The sequence below is a fragment of the Ahaetulla prasina genome, chromosome 2 (assembly GCF_028640845.1).
Source record: "Ahaetulla prasina isolate Xishuangbanna chromosome 2, ASM2864084v1, whole genome shotgun sequence".
NCBI lineage: Eukaryota > Metazoa > Chordata > Lepidosauria > Squamata > Colubridae > Ahaetulla > Ahaetulla prasina.
Window position 1 is genome coordinate 193,263,291 of NC_080540.1, and position 12,974 is coordinate 193,276,264.

A 12,974-nucleotide genomic window follows, 5' to 3' on the forward strand; every position below is an offset into this window, starting at 1 on the left:
TATTCTAGGGCCTCAGATAAGTAGGTTCCTTATTCCAGATTGTGTCCCACTGTTTAAACTACTATAAAGCTAGACTGACTGAGCTGTAATATACATAAAACATAGTTTGACACAAATGTAGCAGTGCTCTTCCTACAGTAGCCAAGTGTGCTGAGATCCGTCTTACTAATACAAATTTCATGGCTGAGTATAAATAAAAAAAAACCTCTCTATTTATGATCCTGTAATCCTTTAATTTGGGGTAGAGTCTAGGCGACTGGATGGAGCTGAGCATTTAGTGGTTGCAAAGAAAAAATATCTGGTGCAAACTCTGTGTGGCATCAGGATGGGCTGAGCATAAATGGCACCTCAATTTCAACTTCAACCTATTTGGGGACAATTAAAAGCAACATTTCAGCAAATGTCACCAGGAGGGAGAGTAAGTATCCAACAAAGTAGGACCTAGCTGCAAAAAACTTTTTTTCATGGTCTTCTGTCAACTATTTGCTATTCTTCATCCTTCACTATTTCTTCAGAACTTGTGTTTTTCTTGAGTGAAGAGGAGGAGTGGCCAACAGTCACACAGATAAAATAAAATATTTATAGGAAATTCAGCAAACTTGCCTTTTTTCTAGAGACTAAGAACAAGAAACTTTTTTTACTTTTCTCCCCAAGGCAACAATCCTGTAGGAGTAGGGTAGGCAGACAGCAAAGCATCAAGTTAGTTTTCATGGTTAAAGATAGGCTTTATCCTGAATCTCTGAGGTACCAACTCAACAATTTTATGATTATCCAACACTAACTTCTATAAACATTTCAGTTCATTTATACAAAAACATTCTTCAAGAAATATGCTATGGCCGGATGAAATAAACATGCATACTTCCAAAATTGCTAGAAATCAAGGCACACTCTTCTTACTTCTTAAAGTGCTTCTACTCAGTGACAAGACAAGTGGGAGGGGAAAAATCTTTATTTATGAAGAACCTGAGATGAAGAAAAAATTCAGTTGGTCATCTTATCAAAGCCTTTGTTCTGCAGAGAAATATTCAAGCATAGCCAATATTTCTGTTCTTGAACAAACCTCAGAAAGGAGACCATAAGCAACTGCTTGATAACCCTAGTTTTCTTACTCTAAATCAGAAAATCCAATATAAAATGTATAGATCATCATATACAGCAGTGGATAAACTATGTTTGGCATATCACAAATTGTTAGACCATTTTAGATAAAACAGACTGCAGTCCATTCAATTGCTATTGCTGCACAATGTTTTGAGATTTTTCTTGCCATTCGTAGCTCTATGATCTCACTACTCAAGAGCACCTCTAGTGGTATCAGAAGGGATCAAAAGAGGCAACCAATGAAAAGGAAACCAATCCAACCCTGTGCTGTTTGGAGGAAATTTCCTTAAATAAAAAATTGGGATCAACCAGGATCCATCTAAGTCATTTGCATATACAGAACAGAGATCCTTACAGTACTCTCCCTTTCAATAACACTATCTTTTGCACTTTCTCTTGGAAAAATCTCTTGCACATATCCCACTGAAAGAGCACAGTAAATTCTTATTTTGGATCCAAAATTCACTTATCTTTACCTTTACTTCACAACATGTCTACAGTTTAGCTTATTTTCACCCCTTTGGTAGTTGTTCCCAAATTGTGAAAAGTCTAACATCAACACAGCAATAAATCCATACACTCAATTCTATGAGGAACCACTGAAATTCCAAGGACCCAGACCACCATTAAGGAAGGGTACAGATTCAACTTGGGCGATTAAGTTCAAAACTATTATCAAAGAGCACCGAACAATCCATAATTATTATATTTTTATTCATTAATATTCACTAACGAGCATCATTTGGATTTTCTACTTAAAACACCAAAACATATTTTGTTAATTCTACTTCTTCCCTTGTTTTCCTTTAATTTTTACCAAATCCCTGTTTTTCTCTCTACCATTCTCTAAATTTTGCTGCAACATGGAAGTTTTTATCAGAAAGGCAGAAGAGCAACAAGAAAATACATAAAGAGAAACAGATCATCAAGCAGATTTGATTACCATGCACAATGCATTCTATCTAGATATACATACACATAGCAAAAAAGATAAAATATACAACCATTTTAAAGATGGATATACCAACTGACAGATATAACCTGGTAGATTTACTCTCCAGATTCCCCCACTCAGGTTTGTTAAAATATTCTTATTTTATCTGGCAAATGAAGGAGCTCAAGGAACCAGGGGTGGAGACACTGATTTCTTCTGAAGCAATGTGGATTCTTCCTTGTGATTTTGTGGAGGTGACCTTTCCAAAAGTCAGTAGACAATGGGAATCATCACATCAGTCTACCCTGGATGGAACTTTTTGACTGTATAGTTTATTAAAGAAAAGTATAGACTCAGAGCCAGGAAACTCGGAGCTCAAATTTAACCTCAGCCATTCATTCATTTATGAAATGATCTTTACCTTCTACATGTAATAGGCAATTTAAAATTAAACTGGCCTGCTCCTCTGGGCTGCAACTAAACATGCTATATTATATGCTAAGTAATCATGCTAAGTATTCAGAATTGAGAAGACATCTGCTAGGCTTTCGAAAGACATGAAAAGGAAAGAAACAGTACAAAAATAGCTTTAGAGAGAAGTGGGTGCACTTTGATTCTAGTCAGAGTCTCTTCTATGAAACCAGAAACCTTTCTGGAAGAGAGACTGAGAGGCCACCCAACCCTCATTCAAAGGAAACCTCCTTCTTAGAGAACAACACATATGCATTGGGTCTCTTCTATTTCATCCTATACTCCCCGTTAAGGAAGGGTTTTACAAGTTCCATGAAGAGATTTGTGAGCCATCAGACCTCCCTTTTCTCCTGCCATCTATGAGTGAGGCTGTTAGACCAACATCTTTAGAAAAGGTATTCTAAGGGTAGGATTCCTGGTCCTACGGAACTACACGGCCTCCAAGAGCAGAGGGCTTCAGACATCTGACACGTTTATAGCACCGAGCAGGTTCTACAGAGCCAGGAGTTTCTCTTGACTGTTCTAGTAAACAGATGGAAGGTGACTTGTTTTGTGAGGCCCAAGATAGGTAGGAATGGACTTGTTTCTGCAGGGCTCCCTAGAGTTGGCCACCTCTGTTATAGGAAGCTGTTCGGGACATATTCTTCTCGGATTTTCCAAGATCTCCCGTGTCTTCCGCAGAGCGCTTTATGTGGACAAGGAGGTCGTATTTCTCCCAGATACAGGGAGACATCTGCGCGAGTGTCGCCGTGCGAATGCCTTTATAGGACGACCTGAAGGGGGTCAAACCTTCTCACCGGTGCGTCGTTTTAATTAAGCCCACTTCATCCAGCTTTCTGACAGCCCCCTTGCCTTCTTCTGGCTCCCCTTCAGCTAATCCTCGTACACAGAGATGGAGAACAGATCTCCGTCCCTCCCCCCCCCGCCCCCCATCAAGCAGAGAATGGATACCGAGCAGGCGAGGGAGAAGGCGCAAGGAGTTGCACTTACCGGGCTCCGGAAGGGAGGTCGAATGAAGGAAGGAATGAAGAAGAAGAAGGAGTGGAGGAGAGACTCAGAGAGCCAGCTGTGGCAACCAGCAACTCCTCCTTCCTTTCCTCCTCTTCCTTCTTCTCCCCGGGACTTCAAAGATCGGGGAGCGGGAAAAGAGAACCGCGCTCCAAGCGGTGTCTGTCAGCGGCGTCCCCCCCAGCGCCCCCGGGTTCAGGCGCCGCCGCCCGTGCCTGTGCGCTCGCCCATCGCAGCGCCCTCCCGCCGCCTGCCGCCTTGGCCGCCTCCCATTTCCGAAGAGCTCTGGACGCACAAGCGGCCCCCTCCCCTCTCCTCCCCCTCTTTCCTCCCCCTCTCCCTCGCCTCTCTCCTGCCAACAACGCCCCCCGCGCAAGAGCGCATCGATTGCACCGGGCGACGGCGCTGGCCAGAGTATCTTGGCTCCTTAAAGGAAAATGATGGGGAGGCCACAGAAACCCGGCCACGTTATACAACGCCTTTCAGAAGGCGAAGGGGAGGGAGGGGGGCTGTTGGTGAACAAGGCGGCCTAAAGGCACGGCAGAGCAATGGAGGCGAATGGAAGGAAGGAGAGGCGAAAGGAAAAATGAAGCCTCCCCGCCGCCCCAGGCCATCGCCTCCATGGAATTCTCCTCGCGCACGGTGCTGTAGCGGGTGTGTTTTGCAGGCCCCGTTGTAATTCGCACGTATTTACTTGGGAATCGCCTCCCTTCCTGTTAATGTATTTATTACCAAATTTCTCGAGGCTCTCGCCCCCTAGACCTTCTTTTTCGAATAATAATGGTTGTTTTTGTTATCGCCGCCTCTTCTCCGGTGCAGTCGCCGAAATCGGGGAGGCGGGTATTTAAAGAGAATCTACGTAGGCCCTTAAAATGTCTGAGAACAAGAAAGGAGCTGGCAAAATGGGGGAAGAATATTAATTCGTCTACGGCGAGATTCAGCCACTCAGAAAATGCTGCGGTCTGGACCGAGGTCCCCGTCTTCCTCGCCAGCCCCTACCCCTTCGCTCTCCCCTTTCTCTTTACAGCTTTCCTCCAATTTCTTCTCCCCTCCCAATCCCCAGTACAAAGGAATGGGAGATGCCTGGAGCTTTTTTTGGCAAGGCAAGACTCAGGAGCAACAGAATCTGGGAGGAAAAAATTAAAAAAAGGAAGAGACGGATTGGATCCCGTAGGAACTGGATTCATGAGCAAATTCGTGATTTTTTAAAAATCCAGGCAAAGAGGAAGCAACGAATACAGCCGTTGTTGAAGTAACTATGGCTGGCACAAAAGGGTGAAGAGACTGGATATCTTGAACTAATTCAGCTATTAATTTAGAATGCATTTTTGTATCTTTTTTGATCCCGGTAACTATTAAGATTTGATGGTAATAGTTTTTAAGTGTGCCAAAGGAGTGTGGACACTTTTACACTGGCAAGCACTTCTACAGACACATTTAATTCACTTGCTTTCAGCATTAGTTGACTTTGTTACCTTACGTGAAAATTAAACTTTCTTTTTTCCCGAGTTTTTGGGATTACAATCACTTCCTCTTGTTCCATGCAAAAAGTATACTATCTGAAAACAAATGTATGCTTTCATGAAAGAAAGGCCCAACTACCTCCACTACTTCTTGGGGCAGTATATAGCGTAGGATACTGTGCATTTCCCAAATCTGGCTGCTTTTTACCTGTGCAAAGGGAATGGAATCCTCTATTCTGTGGCAAAATTCTGCTAATCAAAGACACAGATACATCATGAGGAAGTCAGCATCACAGGAAAGAATGATCATCTGTAGCAGTAACCCTGCTTATGTATCAACATGATTTTAGTTATATCGGATTTATGGTCAATGCCTGTAAGAAAGTTTTGATTTAATAATTCCTTATATTCATCAGTGTGGAGTAAGAACTGGTACTAGTTGGTCCACTGTTCTGATTCTTTAATTCATAGTCTTAATTAAGAAATTTGCCCCCATCCTTCAGCCATTTCAGTCAATTACATAGCACTTCAAGTGCAGGCACAACTCTAGATGACTCAAAACTAAATAATTACAATTAAAACAATAAAGCTCTCTCCCAAAGATAATAAAAAATAAATTAGTAAACATCTACATTAGTAACAACAACATGACCATTTATGAAACCATACTTTGAGTTCCACACAGTAAATATCAATAATACTTAATCAAATTTCACTTGACAGCCATAAAAAAAGAGCTAGCAGGGGAAAGAGTGATATTTTTGACAAGGTGAATGATCAAAAGAAATAGCTATGAGAAATATTTTCAGGAGGAGGATTTGGCACAACAAATAATTAATAAACATAACTTATTTTTCAAAAACATGACCACCTATAAAAGCTAGCATAAGAAGGTAGAAGTTCTCTTAAGTATGGCATAAAGAATGCAATTAATTAAGGAGAAATATGTTATATTTTAGGTTAGAATTAGTGAAGAAGGGACATTAAACATGTCATTAATGGAAAACCAGCAAATCTTAAAGCTGTCAACTAGATTGAAAAAAATCCTTGTTCTTTTGGGGAGTGGAAAACTCGACCTTCATTAGAACTTCAAAGAACAACCATAGTGTTTAAATGTTTCCCATTTAAACTGCAAAGGGAGTCAGTTTATGGCACTAGTTATTTGCCATTTCTATCACCACTGACTGCACTACAGGTTTTCCATTTTTCTATTGACAAGGAATTTAGCATAGCTATACCTTTTAATAGTTTCACCACTCACAAATGAGTGCCACATATATCATTCAATGATCTTGAGATCAGTATCATGTGGCTGTAGTTCTTATGGCTATTTGTGCAGTACACTGCAGATACCTATGTCATCTTTGTCATTTTGCCTTCTATTCCATTCTGGCCCTGGCAACATTAAGTGCCATGATGATGTTATTAAAGGTAAAGGTAAAGGTTTCCCTCGCACATATGTGCTAGTCGTTGCCGACTCTAGGGGGCGGTGCTCATCTCCGTTTCAAAGCCGAAGAGCCAGCGCTGTCCGAAGATGTCTCCGTGGTCATGTGGCCAGCATGACTCAACACCAAAGGCGCACGGAACGCTGTTACCTTCCCACCAAAGGTGGTCCCTATTTTTTCTACTTGCATTTTTACGTGCTTTCGAAACTACTAGGTTGGCAGAAGCTGGGACAAGTAACAGGAGCTCACCCCGTTACACGGCAGCACTAGGGATTTGAAGCGCTGAGCTGCCGACCTTTCAATCGACAAGCTCAACGTCCTAGCCCCTGAGCCACTGTGTCCCTTTATGATGTTATTATAGATGGGATAATAATAATAGCACGTTCTCTATTGGCTATCTTCCTACTTCAGGATTCTGCTACCATCAGGTCAGAAGGGGAGTGCCAAAAGCAGTGACATTCTCTTGCAATATTAATCAAGAATGGAGGGTCTTCGTTATCAGTTACTTCCTCTGTTTCAGTCTGTGCCCCCATGCCTGCATCTATCAGCTCAACTATTTGTGAATATGGGTTTACCTTCTTTCAGAAAAATACCACTCATATTCAGAAATGGTTTGATTGATAAGTTATTGTCACAGAGTAATTTGTGAGGAGCATCTGGAGAGCCGCCTCCTCCTTCTGCTTTACTACATGTTCTACCTTAGCACCTTTCATCAACAGACAACTTGACAGGAGACTAGACAGGCTGTTCCTAGGACCCCTGTAGTTATTCTATTGAGAACCAACTTATATCAGGGACAGTGGTTGGTGGTTGATCTTTTCCACCAGCAAACAAGCTTGGTGGGCAGGAGAAAAATGCCAGGGCCTTTCCTTGGTCCACATTAAATAAGGACAGTATTTGTCAGCCTCACTGCTATGGCAAAATAATGCTATTTTTACAGTAGCCCTAGGAATAAGAGTTAAATCCCATTTCACAAATAAAGAATTAAGGCTGATACTGCCTGTCTTGCACATTTGTACCTTACTTGCACCTAAAAACAAGACAAACATGATCTGCCAAATCTCTTTTTTCTGCCATGTGCCCATGAGACGCTATCTTCATCTCACTCCCCAACCTGTATATAAATTCTCATTAGCTGTTCCAGCATTATTAAACTGGTAGTTTCCCCTCAAACTGGCAGCAAGCCACAATACTTCCAAGGTATGCAAAATCTGATGCAGTTTGTTGTTAGCAACTGAGCTCTGATCAGCAATTTCAGGCTAAGTCAGAACATACTCCCCCACCCCGTCCTTGGGTCATAATGTTTTGGAAGTTGGACGGTCTGTCTCTCAGAGTCCATATTTCAGTTGTCTAGTGAATCTCGGTAGGTAACAGGTTGGAAAGCAACAGTGTCTCTCACTGTATCCATTACTTCCTGTATCCATTACTTCCTGTACCTCAAGGATCAGCTACCTCTCAGCCCCTGGGTGGTGGCAGGTTGGGAAGAACCACTCTTCCATGGACAGCCTATTATACTGGGCAGGCCAAACAGTGTAGTTGTATTTGAAAGTGCTGCACAAATGTTCAAAATGAATTCTGAATCATGTAAATCAAATATTGTGATGTAGACATATATTAATAACATGGCTTACAATCTATCTGAATCCATAACTTTTATAACTGCTAAATCATGAACAGTGGAAGTAGTTCAGGGGGTAAACTAAAACCCTTTCCCCATAGCACAGTTAAAATGCTATTTACCTGTACTTGATCTGGCAGAACCTGTTCTCATTGTAAAATGTCCTATCTGCTTCTCATCTTATTCTATCCTTAAAGCCTCTATCTTTGCTTGCCATTGGAGAAAATCCTGATATGGATATGCAGCCCATTTTAAGTAAAACTATTCCCTTAATCCTCAGCCTTTACCCCTGTTCACTTTGCTCAATATCACTAGCCAAGAGGAAACCATCTCCCAAACTCAGCACTTTTGACATATGGCTAGTATTTTCAATATCTCTCTAATGATCTTTCTGCATCTCTCTCTGGTGTTTTTTGTATCTCTCTAGTGATAATCTGGAATTTTGCAGCCCACGTTTGCTAGCCCCTCAAAAGGGCTATACATATAGAAAAATGAAATGGCAGAATCTCAGTTTAAGAAGATTGTGTGCCAACTGAGATAGCATTGCAATTACTGAGTGCTATTGCAGTTAACCAATATAATCAAAGAGACATTTTGGTAAGTAAAATAAATGATGTATCCCAGAAAAACAACTTGATTTTTGCTGTCCTTTGTGAAATTTATTTAATATGTTATTTCAATTTGAATGGATGCAATTGAAACTTCAAAATTCAGCCATTTCAGTATGATGTACATTTAGGCAGAGTACATTTAGCTAGAGATAAAATGAAAATAGTTGTATCTATTTGTGCCATTGTAATTTTTCACATATACAGTATATTTATATTATATGTATATAATATATAATATCTACATAATCATTATTTCCATGCGAGAAATACGCTTTAAGCTCTTCTCATTCTTGTATGGTAATATTTCTCCTGTTGCAATTTACATACATTAAACCGGATCATAATCTAGCATAGTAGGTTGCAACCTAGTATGGAAACAATTTTGTATCATTTACATCACTATCTGAGTCCATGCATCCTAAGATTTCTGATGGCCCAAAGGTCCACAGTCTCTTCTCCTCTACTTAAAACCTAAAATTAAATACATTTTAGTTACGAAACTGTTTGTCAAACCCCTTATTGGGCTTTTCATGATTATCTCTTTTAGACAACAAATGTACAATTGTTAATTATTTGTTATGTCAAAATGTAACATCCTCCTCCAGAAAGAAATTCTGATAGCTATGGGGTTTTTTTTTGTCATTCACCTTTAGTACATGAATGGTTTTGACACTGCCTTTTTCAGGAATGTTTTCTCAATTTCCCAATGTAATTGATAGCTTTCAGATTTGCTGGTCTTCCAAGGACTAATCAGATCTGACACCGTTTAGCTTTTCCAGGATCAGTCGAGGTCAGCAAGGTGGAATACCTGCTGTGACACAGTAAGAATATCAACCAATCAAAATACAGGACACAAAATATAGTACCTACTCTAGAATGGGGGCTTAGGAAATGTAGTGCAAATACTAACCTGTAAAAAAAGTCCATGTGATGGTTAATAACAACCTTAGTACATGAGCTTAATTTATTTAGTGGATACTGTGATTTTTGCAGATAAGATTTTGTAGCTCTATTTCAAGTATTGAAAGCAATGAGAATACACTCAATCCTGGGCTGTAGGGAAGTATTTCTCCTTGAGGAAGCACACTACAGGACTTCCACCAGTTGGAGAGCATCACAGAGACACATAATTCTGCTTCAATCAGCCAAGTTTTCTCAGGAGCAGTAGTTTCTGCACACCAAATGCATACAAGTACCTGCTGGCAAAGTGAAATGGTTGTTCACTCATTAGAAGAAGGCACCAACTGATACAGCAAAGAGGTGCTCCGCTTGAATGTTTTCAAAGGAAGCATCTTTTCAAAAAATTGTATGGCTGTACTGCTTTTTATAACCTAGTATTACATGAATAATATTGAACATTATGGTAGATTGTATTCCCTAAAAAAATGTTGAAGCCAACTTGCTGCTAGTATGTAGAGGTAGAACTTCACACTGTTATTCTTTTTCAAATCTCAAGAATTTGTTTACCGTGTTTCCCTGAAATTAAGACCCTGTCTTATATGTTTTTGAACCCCAAAATAAGCGCTTGGCTTTATTTTCGGGGAGGTCTTATTATTTTGGGGCGCATGGAGCAAGATGGGGCTCCTCTTGCCATCTTACCTGATTTCCAACTCTGCGTTTAAATATTTTTGGGGAGGGCTTATTTTCGGGGGGGGGGGTATTTTAGCACATGCACTCAAAAGCCTAATTTGGCTCATTATCAGGGGATGTCTTATTTTCCAGGAAACAGTATTAGACAAATTTGTATGGCCAACACACACAGTTTACTTCGAACAGCTTACAACATCAAAAAATATTTTGGACTTGAATTTAAATAATACCTTCCCTGCACTCATATACTTTCTCAGAAATATATATCATAGAAATATATATCATCTCATCTGTTATCATTCTTTCTTATATTATTCCATTCTACTTCTTTTCTCTTCCCCTTTTCCTCTTCTCTCATTCTCTGCCACCCGGTTTTTGCCTCTTTCTGACAAGAATTCAAGCCTCTCCAACTCAAAGCTTTTCTGTTATTTCCATTGCTATAGAAAACATGAGAGTGACAGGCATACACATAAACCTGAAGATTTTTCCAAAGGTGGTTACACTGTTCTAGACAAAAAACTCCCATCAATCTGAGGGATGCTCTAAGGGAGCTGCCTTGTCATGCATTTCTTCTATCCTTGAGTTAGCTGAAAAGCATGCTCACATCAATTACATAGCATCAACAGCCAAATTCTACTCTACCCTGATAGGTCTTGAGGATAACCCTGTCCTTACATCTTAAATGGGGAATTTTCCTTCATGTTTTTATTATTATTGTTCATTTACCTCCCACTGAGTATCACCTGTCAGCAGGAAAATCAACTCAAAACCTTTTTAACACATTGTGGAATCAGCTGGGTGAAACTGGATTTAAACAATTATCAAAGTCTGGAAACAGTATGTGTCTGCGGCCAGTCATTCAGGGTCTTTTCAAACATTGCTGAAGGAACATTAGACCCATTTGCTTATTGTGCTAATGTCTTCTGGAAGAATGTTAAATATATATCCAAAAAAATATCCCAATGTAGAGATTCGCAGAGGGACTGCGAATGAAGTGGAAGAATTTGGGGATCTGTCTCTCTCTTTTCATTCTACAACTATTTTCTGTGCATGTGACTTCTCAGTTGGGCTATTTTTGCACAAGGGATTACAAGTCTTTCAGAAGATCACTAGGCATGGTTCAGAAATAGATTCGCTGCAGTAGTTGAAAAGTAGTAGAGGGATCATTAAAAGTAGCAGAGGTGCTACCTCTGATTTGTACCATGAAGCTTGGCTGTGGCTCTGACCTGGGCTAAAAGAAACAGGCAAAATTCTAATTAGAATTAAGCTCATCTCTCATATTTCCCAAATCAGAACTGTTAACAAGGGAATGGCAGTGTTTGCAGCAAGTAGCCACAGCTGGCAGCACCCAAAAATAGTCCATGGAGTTCACAAATGGCCTCTTCCCACCAAATAAAATCAATAGAAAATATGACCACATGATACCTCACCCTCACCTGCATTGGCACAGACCATGGAAAACCTGCAATGCCCTCATTTGAGATAGAACCAGCAACAAACAACTAGCAGAATGTGGCATTCTTTCCTGATTTAAATTGATTGAAATGTTTGCCTTAAAAAAAAGTCAGGTCTTGTGTTTTTTCCAAATGCCATTACACAATCTGATGATACTAAGGCTATCATATCTGAGCTACAAAAATTAGAACATTCAATAAATGGCTTCAAAGAGATATAGAAATTTTTACCTCCATTCTGTGGTCATCTAGATTACTGAAGTCTATGTTACTTAAGACAAGTTGGAGGTTACAAAGGAAGGAATGGAAGGTATTTGGATACCTATGTGTTTAATGTACTTGAAAGAATTACAGAGAATATCTAGTCAACGAATTGCCCTTGCTTACAATCTTGTCAATAAATGGATCTGAATTGGGATAGATCACTACCAGATCAATGTTGGCTCCCTGTTTGTAAATTGGATGGAGATGAAAAACAAAGAACTAGGCTTGTGCCTACCCAAAATGAACCAGTTCCCAACCACAGGTAGTCTTTGATTTACAGCCATTTGTTTAAGCTACCATTCAAAGTTATGTCAGTGCTGAAAAAAGTGGCTTATAACCAGTCCTCGTAATTATAACCATTGCAGCATCCCTGTGGTCACCTGATCGCATTTTAAGCATTTGGTAAGCAGCAGATATTTATGATGGTTGCAGCATATTCAGCCACATGATTGCCATTTGCAAATTTTCCAGCTGCCTTCTGGAAAGCAAAGTCAATGGGGAAACAGGCAGGAGGTTGCAAATCATAGTCAGGTGATACTTAATGAAGGTTGTAAAATTAGGTGTGTCCATGTGAGGTCTCACAATGACCATGCTGCTTAACAAAAAAAATTCTGGTTCCATCTGTGGTCATAAGTCAAGAACTACAGGTAGTCCTTGACTTATGACCACAATTGAGCCCTACATTTTTGTTGCTAGGTGAGATGGATGTTAAATGAGTTTTGCCCCATTTTACCAATTGTTAAGTGAATCACTGCAGTTGTTAAATTAGTAACATGGCTCTTAAGTGAATCTAGCTTCCCCCTTGGTTTGGCTTGTCAGAAGGTCAAAAAAGATAATTATATAACCTCATGATATTGGAGCCGTCATAAATATGAACCAGCTGCCAAGCATCCAAATTTTGATCACAGTGATGCTAGGATGATTGTAAGTATGAAAAATACTCGTAACCTATCTTTTTCAGTGCCATTCTAACTTCAAATGGTCACTAAATGAACTGTTGTAAGTCTACCTA

At 40.0% G+C, this 12,974-nt stretch overlaps 1 protein-coding gene and 1 long non-coding RNA gene across 7 annotated transcripts in view; one reads left to right on the plus strand and one right to left on the minus strand.

Moving 5' to 3' along the window:
- ATN1 (atrophin 1) overlaps nucleotides 1-12,974 on the minus strand; it is a 60,023-nt gene that overhangs the window by 24,442 nt on the left and 22,607 nt on the right. For 2 of the 6 annotated variants that reach the window (XM_058168299.1, XM_058168294.1), the window contains exon 1: nucleotides 3,500-3,799. The exons of the other annotated variants lie outside the window; for them this stretch is intronic. The gene's annotated coding sequence lies outside the window, so the exon portion shown is untranslated. Of the gene's footprint in view, nucleotides 1-3,499; nucleotides 3,800-12,974 lie in introns of those variants that run through there. 6 annotated transcript variants of the gene reach the window in all.
- Nucleotides 903-9,469, plus strand: LOC131190849 (uncharacterized). The gene is made up of 2 exons (XR_009153344.1): nucleotides 903-3,308; nucleotides 4,545-9,469. It is a non-coding gene; the product is annotated as an uncharacterized LOC131190849 (long non-coding RNA).